This window comes from Anser brachyrhynchus (genome assembly GCF_964034855.1).
Source record: "Anser brachyrhynchus genome assembly, contig: SCAFFOLD_39, whole genome shotgun sequence".
NCBI lineage: Eukaryota > Metazoa > Chordata > Aves > Anseriformes > Anatidae > Anser > Anser brachyrhynchus.
In genome coordinates this window covers 1,278,977-1,288,263 of record NW_027663823.1, presented here as the reverse complement: position 1 = coordinate 1,288,263, position 9,287 = coordinate 1,278,977, and the positions used below count along the sequence as shown (strand labels likewise).

At 46.9% G+C, this 9,287-nt stretch overlaps 1 long non-coding RNA gene across 1 annotated transcript; it reads left to right on the top strand.

The window, feature by feature from the left end:
* Positions 1-2,902: 2,902 nt before the first annotated feature.
* Positions 2,903-8,354, top strand: LOC308186781. The gene is made up of 2 exons (XR_013944294.1): positions 2,903-3,628; positions 8,256-8,354. It is a non-coding gene; the product is annotated as an uncharacterized lncRNA (long non-coding RNA).
* The last annotated feature ends 933 nt before the right edge of the window (positions 8,355-9,287 follow it).

Sequence of the window (9,287 nt, the reverse complement as noted above, 5' to 3'; positions counted from 1 at the left end):
TTCAGTATCATTGGTGGCCGATGGCTTTTAGGGTGAGGTCTGGTTCGTCGATTTCGTCCATTATGTAGAGGATTTGTAGGGATGGGAGGGCGAGGAGTACCAGGACGATAGCAGGTAGGATTGTCCAGATCAGCTCTACTTCTTGGGCGTCTACAGCATTGGACGAGAGTTTTTCTGTTAGTATGTGGGCTAAAAGGTAGAGAACTAGGCTGCAGATAGCTAGGGCAACGATTAGGGCGTGGTCGTGGAATTCAACGAGTTCTTCTATGATGGGTGATGAGGCGTCTTGGAATCCTAGTTGGGAGTGGTTGGCCACATGAGATGTACAGGATTTTTACCTGTGATTTAGTCTTGACAAGGCTATGTAATTGGTTTACTAACGTCTCATAAGAAAGAAGCATGAGCGGTTAACCTCCTGGGAGACCCAGAAAACTTCACCCCAGCAAACCCGCTAGTAACCCCACCACACATCAAGCCAGAATGATACTTCCTATTCGCCTACGCCATCCTACGTTCAATCCCAAATAAACTAGGAGGCGTATTAGCACTGGCCGCCTCCGTACTGATCCTATTCCTAATCCCATTCCTGCACAAATCAAAACAACGAGCAATAACATTCCGACCACTCTCCCAGCTCCTATTCTGAGTACTAGTCGCCGACCTCCTCGTCCTAACATGAGTAGGAAGCCAACCCGTCGAACACCCATTCATCATCATCGGCCAACTCGCTTCAATCGCCTACTTCACTATCCTCCTATTTCTCCTCCCCGCCGCAAGCGCCCTAGAAAACAAAATACTCAACTGCTAAATACTCTAATAGTTTATAAAAACATTGGTCTTGTAAACCAAAGATTGAAGACTTACCACTTCTTAGAGTACCCCAAACTCAGAAAAAAAGGACTCAAACCTTTATCTCCAGCTCCCAAAGCTGGCATTTTCAATAAACTATTCTCTGACCCTAACCCCTAAACCGCCCGAATAGCACCCCGCGACAACCCCCGCACAAGCTCCAATACAACAAACAAAGTCAACAACAGCCCCCAACCCGCCACTAAAAACATCCCTGCCCCATGTGAATAAAACATGGAAACTCCACTAAAATCCGACCGAACAACAAACACCCCAACATTATTCACAGTAGAAACCCCGAACTTCCAAGCCCCCATAAACCCCCCAAACACCAACCCCCCAAAAACAATTGCCACAAACGCTACTGCACATCCAATCACCCGTCAATCCCCCCAAGCCCCAGGGAAAGGCTCCGCTGCTAAAGCTACTGAATAAACAAACACCACCAGCATACCCCCCAAATACACCATAAACAGCACTAAAGCCACGAACGAAACCCCAAGGCCCAGCAACCACCCGCACCCCGCCACAGACGCTAACACCAAACCAACAACCCCATAATACGGCGAAGGATTCGACGCCACACCCAAAACACCCACCGCAAAGCAAATCCCTAAAAAAAACATAAAATAAGTCATTATTCCTGCCCGGACACTACCCGAGGCCTGCGGCTCGAAAAGCCGCCATTGTTCTCAACTACAGGAACTAACCGCAAGCCCCCAATAATTCTACCCCATCTATGCCATTATGCTTAACCCCCCCCCCCCTCCCCCCCCGAGGCGGGGGTATTTGGTTATGCATATTCGTGCATAAATTTATATACCCCATATACATACATACTATAGTACCAGTAATATACATTATATACGGACTATCTTATAAGCAGGTGCTAAACCCATACATGTACACGGCCATTAAACCCTTAAACACACTCCTACCAAACCACCCGGCATGAATGTTCTAGGACCATACCCCACAACACCCAATACAACTCCACTCAAGCGCATAACAAGACCCCATTTTAATGAATGCTCACAGGACATGCTCCAACAACAACTCTCCACCACATATCTCATGCAGTTCGTATCAGACGGATTTATTAATCGTACTCCTCACGTGAAATCAGCAACCCGTTGCACATAATGTCCGGTATGACTAGCTTCAGGCCCATACGTTCCCCCTAAACCCCTCGCCCTCCTCACATTTTTGCGCCTCTGGTTCCTCGGTCAGGGCCATCCATTGGGTTCACTCACCCCTCCTTGCCCTTCAAAGTGGCATCTGTGAGTACTTTCACCTTCTCAATGCGTAATCGCGGCATGTTCCAGCTTTTTGGCGCCTCTGGTTCCTCTTATTTTTTCCGGGGTTACCTCACAGGTGGCTATTCCCAGTGATCTCGGGGGTCCCACAATCTAAGCCTGGACACACCTGCCTCACGGCCTATCCTATATTTCAAGGGTCCCTCGATGAGACGGTTGGCGTATATGGGGAATCATCCTGACACTGATGCACTTTGACCACATTCAGTTAATGTTACCTCCACCCTCCGGGTTAAATGGGGCTATTGGATGAATGCTCGTTGGACATAGCACAAAACAACAAATCATTAAGCGCAACCCCTGCGCTTCACAAACTAAACCAGTAAACTTTCGCTAACCACCATGTAGCATAAACCTTCATCGCCCAATCCCAGCAAACTACCTCTAAAACTCCATTAATCATCCCTTCCATGACATCATCGGAACGATGTATATATACACACAAACACATACAAAATAACTTAAACTTATTAGAGAAACTCCAGTACTAAAAATAGTAAACACAAGCAATAATTTCATATACTTCACTCTCACTCACCACTCAACTATCAGCTAACCACACCCCCGTCCACATAGCTTAACACAAAGCATGGCACTGAAGTTGCCAAGATGGCATAAAACATGCCTGCGGACAAAAGACTTAGTCCTAACCTTACGGTTGGTTTTTGCTAAATATATACATGCAAGTATCCGCGCCCCAGTGTAAACGCCCTCGACCACCTACCCCCATACAGGCCTTGAGGAGCGGGTATCAGGCACACCCAAGTAGTAGCCCAAGACGCCTCGCTAAGCCACGCCCCCACGGGTATTCAGCAGTAATTAACATTAAGCAATGAGTGCAAACTTGACTTAGTTATAGCAACAGCCTAACTTCAAGGGTTGGTAAATCTTGTGCCAGCCACCGCGGTCATACAAGAAACCCAAATCAACCGTCCTATTGACACGGCGTAAAGAGTGGTAAAATGCCTATCCTAGCTAACTAAGATCAAAATGCAACTGAGCTGTCATAAGCCCAAGATGCACCTAAACACACCATTAAGATGATCTTAGGAACTAACGACTGATTTAAACCCACGAAAGCCAGGGCCCAAACTGGGATTAGATACCCCACTATGCCTGGCCCTAAATCTTGATACTTACTTTACCGAAGTATCCGCCAGAGAACTACGAGCACAAACGCTTAAAACTCTAAGGACTTGGCGGTGCCCCAAACCCACCTAGAGGAGCCTGTTCTACAATCGATAATCCCCGATTAACCCAACCACCCCTTGCCAACACAGCCTACATACCGCCGTGGCCAGCCCACCTCGAATGAGAGCACAACAGTGGACACAATAGCACCCCGCTAATAAGACAGGTCAAGGTATAGCCTATGGAGTGGAAGAAATGGGCTACATTCCCCATTCATAGGGCACACGGAAAGAAGCGTGAAACCACTTCTGGAAGGCGGATTTAGCAGTAAGGTGGGACAATAGAGCCTACTTTAAGCCGGCCCTGGGGCACGTACATGGTTAAACATGCCTGTTAGTAGTGTGGCGAGCCATAGTGGGAAGGCTAGGGCTATGTTCATAGATAGTTGGGTGGTTGGGGTGAATGTATATGGAAGGAGGCCTAGAAGGTTGATTGTAAGAAGTATGATTATTAGGGATGTAAATATTATGGCTCATTTGTGGCCATTTTTGTTGAGTGGGACTATTAGTTGTTTTGTGATTAGGTGAAGGAGTCATGTTTGGATAGTAGAAAGGCGGTTGTTGATTCATCGGTTGTTTGGGGACGGGAATAGTAGGGCTGGGAAGAGTAGGGATAGTAGGATTAAGGGGATGCCGAATAGATTGGGGCTGGAAAATTGGTCAAAGAAGCTTAGGTTCATGGTCAGGATCATGGTGTGGGTTTGGTAGTGAGGGAGGTCTTATTTGATGGGGGGTTGGTTGTGGTGAAGGCTAGTAGTTTTGGTTGGATGAGGAGTGCTAGGGTTAATCAGGTTATACTTATGATTGAAAATCATGGTGCGGGGTTAAGCTGTGGCATATCATTAAGGAGGGGGAAGTCCCTCTTTGGCTAGCTTAAAAGGCTAGTGCTGTTGCATAGCTTCTTAATGATTAGGATGATGATAGAAGGGACGATCAGGCCTCGAAATGTGGGAGTGGGGTTGATTCTACTACAATGGGTATGTAGCTGTGATTAGCCCCGCAAATTTCTGAGCATTGTCCGTAAAAAATCCCAGGCCGGGTGGTAATGAATGAAGTTTGGTTTAGTCGGCCTGGGATTGCGTCTGTTTTAATTCCGAGCGTTGGGACTGCTCAGGAGTGGAGTACGTCTCCTGCAGTAATGATTACGCGGATGGGGGATTCTATTGGGATAACTACGCGGTGGTCAACTTCTAGCAGTCGGAAGTGGCTGTTGGGTAAGTCTGGGGTGGGCACTATGTAGGAGTCGAATGATAGGTCTTTGAAGTCTGTGTATTCGTAGCTTCAGTATCATTGGTGGCCGATGGCTTTTAGGGTGAGGTCTGGTTCGTCGATTTCGTCCATTATGTAGAGGATTTGTAGGGATGGGAGGGCGAGGAGTACCAGGACGATAGCAGGTAGGATTGTCCAGATCAGCTCTACTTCTTGGGCGTCTACAGCATTGGACGAGAGTTTTTCTGTTAGTATGTGGGCTAAAAGGTAGAGAACTAGGCTGCAGATAGCTAGGGCAACGATTAGGGCGTGGTCGTGGAATTCAACGAGTTCTTCTATGATGGGTGATGAGGCGTCTTGGAATCCTAGTTGGGAGTGGTTGGCCACATGAGATGTACAGGATTTTTACCTGTGATTTAGTCTTGACAAGGCTATGTAATTGGTTTACTAACGTCTCATAAGAAAGAAGCATGAGCGGTTAACCTCCTGGGAGACCCAGAAAACTTCACCCCAGCAAACCCGCTAGTAACCCCACCACACATCAAGCCAGAATGATACTTCCTATTCGCCTACGCCATCCTACGTTCAATCCCAAATAAACTAGGAGGCGTATTAGCACTGGCCGCCTCCGTACTGATCCTATTCCTAATCCCATTCCTGCACAAATCAAAACAACGAGCAATAACATTCCGACCACTCTCCCAGCTCCTATTCTGAGTACTAGTCGCCGACCTCCTCGTCCTAACATGAGTAGGAAGCCAACCCGTCGAACACCCATTCATCATCATCGGCCAACTCGCTTCAATCGCCTACTTCACTATCCTCCTATTTCTCCTCCCCGCCGCAAGCGCCCTAGAAAACAAAATACTCAACTGCTAAATACTCTAATAGTTTATAAAAACATTGGTCTTGTAAACCAAAGATTGAAGACTTACCACTTCTTAGAGTACCCCAAACTCAGAAAAAAAGGACTCAAACCTTTATCTCCAGCTCCCAAAGCTGGCATTTTCAATAAACTATTCTCTGACCCTAACCCCTAAACCGCCCGAATAGCACCCCGCGACAACCCCCGCACAAGCTCCAATACAACAAACAAAGTCAACAACAGCCCCCAACCCGCCACTAAAAACATCCCTGCCCCATGTGAATAAAACATGGAAACTCCACTAAAGTCCGACCGAACAACAAACACCCCAACATTATTCACAGTAGAAACCCCGAACTTCCAAGCCCCCATAAACCCCCCAAACACCAACCCCCCAAAAACAATTGCCACAAACGCTACTGCACATCCAATCACCCGTCAATCCCCCCAAGCCCCAGGGAAAGGCTCCGCTGCTAAAGCTACTGAATAAACAAACACCACCAGCATACCCCCCAAATACACCATAAACAGCACTAAAGCCACGAACGAAACCCCAAGGCCCAGCAACCACCCGCACCCCGCCACAGACGCTAACACCAAACCAACAACCCCATAATACGGCGAAGGATTCGACGCCACACCCAAAACACCCACCGCAAAGCAAATCCCTAAAAAAAACATAAAATAAGTCATTATTCCTGCCCGGACACTACCCGAGGCCTGCGGCTCGAAAAGCCGCCATTGTTCTCAACTACAGGAACTAACCGCAAGCCCCCAATAATTCTACCCCATCTATGCCATTATGCTTAACCCTCCCCCCCCTCCCCCCCCGAGGCGGGGGTATTTGGTTATGCATATTCGTGCATAAATTTATATACCCCATATACATACATACTATAGTACCAGTAATATACATTATATACGGACTATCTTATAAGCAGGTGCTAAACCCATACATGTACACGGCCATTAAACCCTTAAACACACTCCTACCAAACCACCCGGCATGAATGTTCTAGGACCATACCCCACAACACCCAATACAACTCCACTCAAGCGCATAACAAGACCCCATTTTAATGAATGCTCACAGGACATGCTCCAACAACAACTCTCCACCACATATCTCATGCAGTTCGTATCAGACGGATTTATTAATCGTACTCCTCACGTGAAATCAGCAACCCGTTGCACATAATGTCCGGTATGACTAGCTTCAGGCCCATACGTTCCCCCTAAACCCCTCGCCCTCCTCACATTTTTGCGCCTCTGGTTCCTCGGTCAGGGCCATCCATTGGGTTCACTCACCCCTCCTTGCCCTTCAAAGTGGCATCTGTGAGTACTTTCACCTTCTCAATGCGTAATCGCGGCATGTTCCAGCTTTTTGGCGCCTCTGGTTCCTCTTATTTTTTCCGGGGTTACCTCACAGGTGGCTATTCCCAGTGATCTCGGGGGTCCCACAATCTAAGCCTGGACACACCTGCCTCACGGCCTATCCTATATTTCAAGGGTCCCTCGATGAGACGGTTGGCGTATATGGGGAATCATCCTGACACTGATGCACTTTGACCACATTCAGTTAATGTTACCTCCACCCTCCGGGTTAAATGGGGCTATTGGATGAATGCTCGTTGGACATAGCACAAAACAACAGCGCAACCCCTGCGCTTCACAAACTAAACCAGTAAACTTTCGCTAACCACCATGTAGCATAAACCTTCATCGCCCAATCCCAGCAAACTACCTCTAAAACTCCATTAATCATCCCTTCCATGACATCATCGGAACGATGTATATATACACACAAACACATACAAAATAACTTAAACTTATTAGAGAAACTCCAGTACTAAAAATAGTAAACACAAGCAATAATTTCATATACTTCACTCTCACTCACCACTCAACTATCAGCTAACCACACCCCCGTCCACATAGCTTAACACAAAGCATGGCACTGAAGTTGCCAAGATGGCATAAAACATGCCTGCGGACAAAAGACTTAGTCCTAACCTTACGGTTGGTTTTTGCTAAATATATACATGCAAGTATCCGCGCCCCAGTGTAAACGCCCTCGACCACCTACCCCCATACAGGCCTTGAGGAGCGGGTATCAGGCACACCCAAGTAGTAGCCCAAGACGCCTCGCTAAGCCACGCCCCCACGGGTATTCAGCAGTAATTAACATTAAGCAATGAGTGCAAACTTGACTTAGTTATAGCAACAGCCTAACTTCAAGGGTTGGTAAATCTTGTGCCAGCCACCGCGGTCATACAAGAAACCCAAATCAACCGTCCTATTGACACGGCGTAAAGAGTGGTAAAATGCCTATCCTAGCTAACTAAGATCAAAATGCAACTGAGCTGTCATAAGCCCAAGATGCACCTAAACACACCATTAAGATGATCTTAGGAACTAACGACTGATTTAAACCCACGAAAGCCAGGGCCCAAACTGGGATTAGATACCCCACTATGCCTGGCCCTAAATCTTGATACTTACTTTACCGAAGTATCCGCCAGAGAACTACGAGCACAAACGCTTAAAACTCTAAGGACTTGGCGGTGCCCCAAACCCACCTAGAGGAGCCTGTTCTACAATCGATAATCCCCGATTAACCCAACCACCCCTTGCCAACACAGCCTACATACCGCCGTGGCCAGCCCACCTCGAATGAGAGCACAACAGTGGACACAATAGCACCCCGCTAATAAGACAGGTCAAGGTATAGCCTATGGAGTGGAAGAAATGGGCTACATTCCCCATTCATAGGGCACACGGAAAGAAGCGTGAAACCACTTCTGGAAGGCGGATTTAGCAGTAAAGTGGGACAATAGAGCCTACTTTAAGCCGGCCCTGGGGCACGTACATACCGCCCGTCACCCTCCTCAAAAGCCACATCCCACATAACTAATACCATAAATACGCTGAAGATGAGGTAAGTCGTAACAAGGTAAGTGTACCGGAAGGTGTACTTAGAATATCAAGACGTAGCTATAACACCAAAGCACTCAGCTTACACCTGAAAGATATCTACTAGACCGGATCGTCTTGAAGCCCCCCCTCTAGCTCAACCACACAAATAGTACACCAAAACTAAAGAATTTACTAAACTAATTAAACTAAAGCATTTTACAGTCTTAGTATAGGCGATAGAAAAGACACTTAGACGCGATAGAGACCCCAGTACCGTAAGGGAAAGATGAAATAGCAGTGAAACAATCAAAGCGACAGACAGCAAAGATCAACCCTTGTACCTTTTGCATCATGGTTTAGCGATAACAACCAGGCAAAGTGAACTAAAGTTTGCCCCCCCGAAACCCAAGCGAGCTACTTTCAAGCAGTTAAAGAGAGCGAACCCGTCTCTGTTGCAAAAGAGTGGGATGACTTGTCAGTAGAGGTGAAAAGCCAACCGAGCTGGGTGATAGCTGGTTACCTGTGAAACGAATCTAAGTTCCCCCTTAATCCTCCCTACCGGACATCCTGAACCCTAATGAGATGATTAAGAGCTATTTAATGGAGGGACAGCTCCATTAAAAAAGGACACAACCTCGACTAGCGGATAATTCTTACTACTGATCCTACCGTGGGCCCTAAAGCAGCCATCAAAAAAGAGTGCGTCAAAGCTCCACCACCTAAAAATACCAAAATAAGATGATTCCCTTATCACAAACAGGTCAACCTATGAATATAGGAGAATTAATGCTAAAATAAGTAACTCAGGGCCACACCCCTCTAACGGCGCAAGCTTACATAGAAACATTATTAACAGACCTAGACAGATACAAAAACCCCTACAAGACCACGTATTAACTAACCCTGTTAACCCGACTCAGGAGCGCCTATAAGAGCGATTAA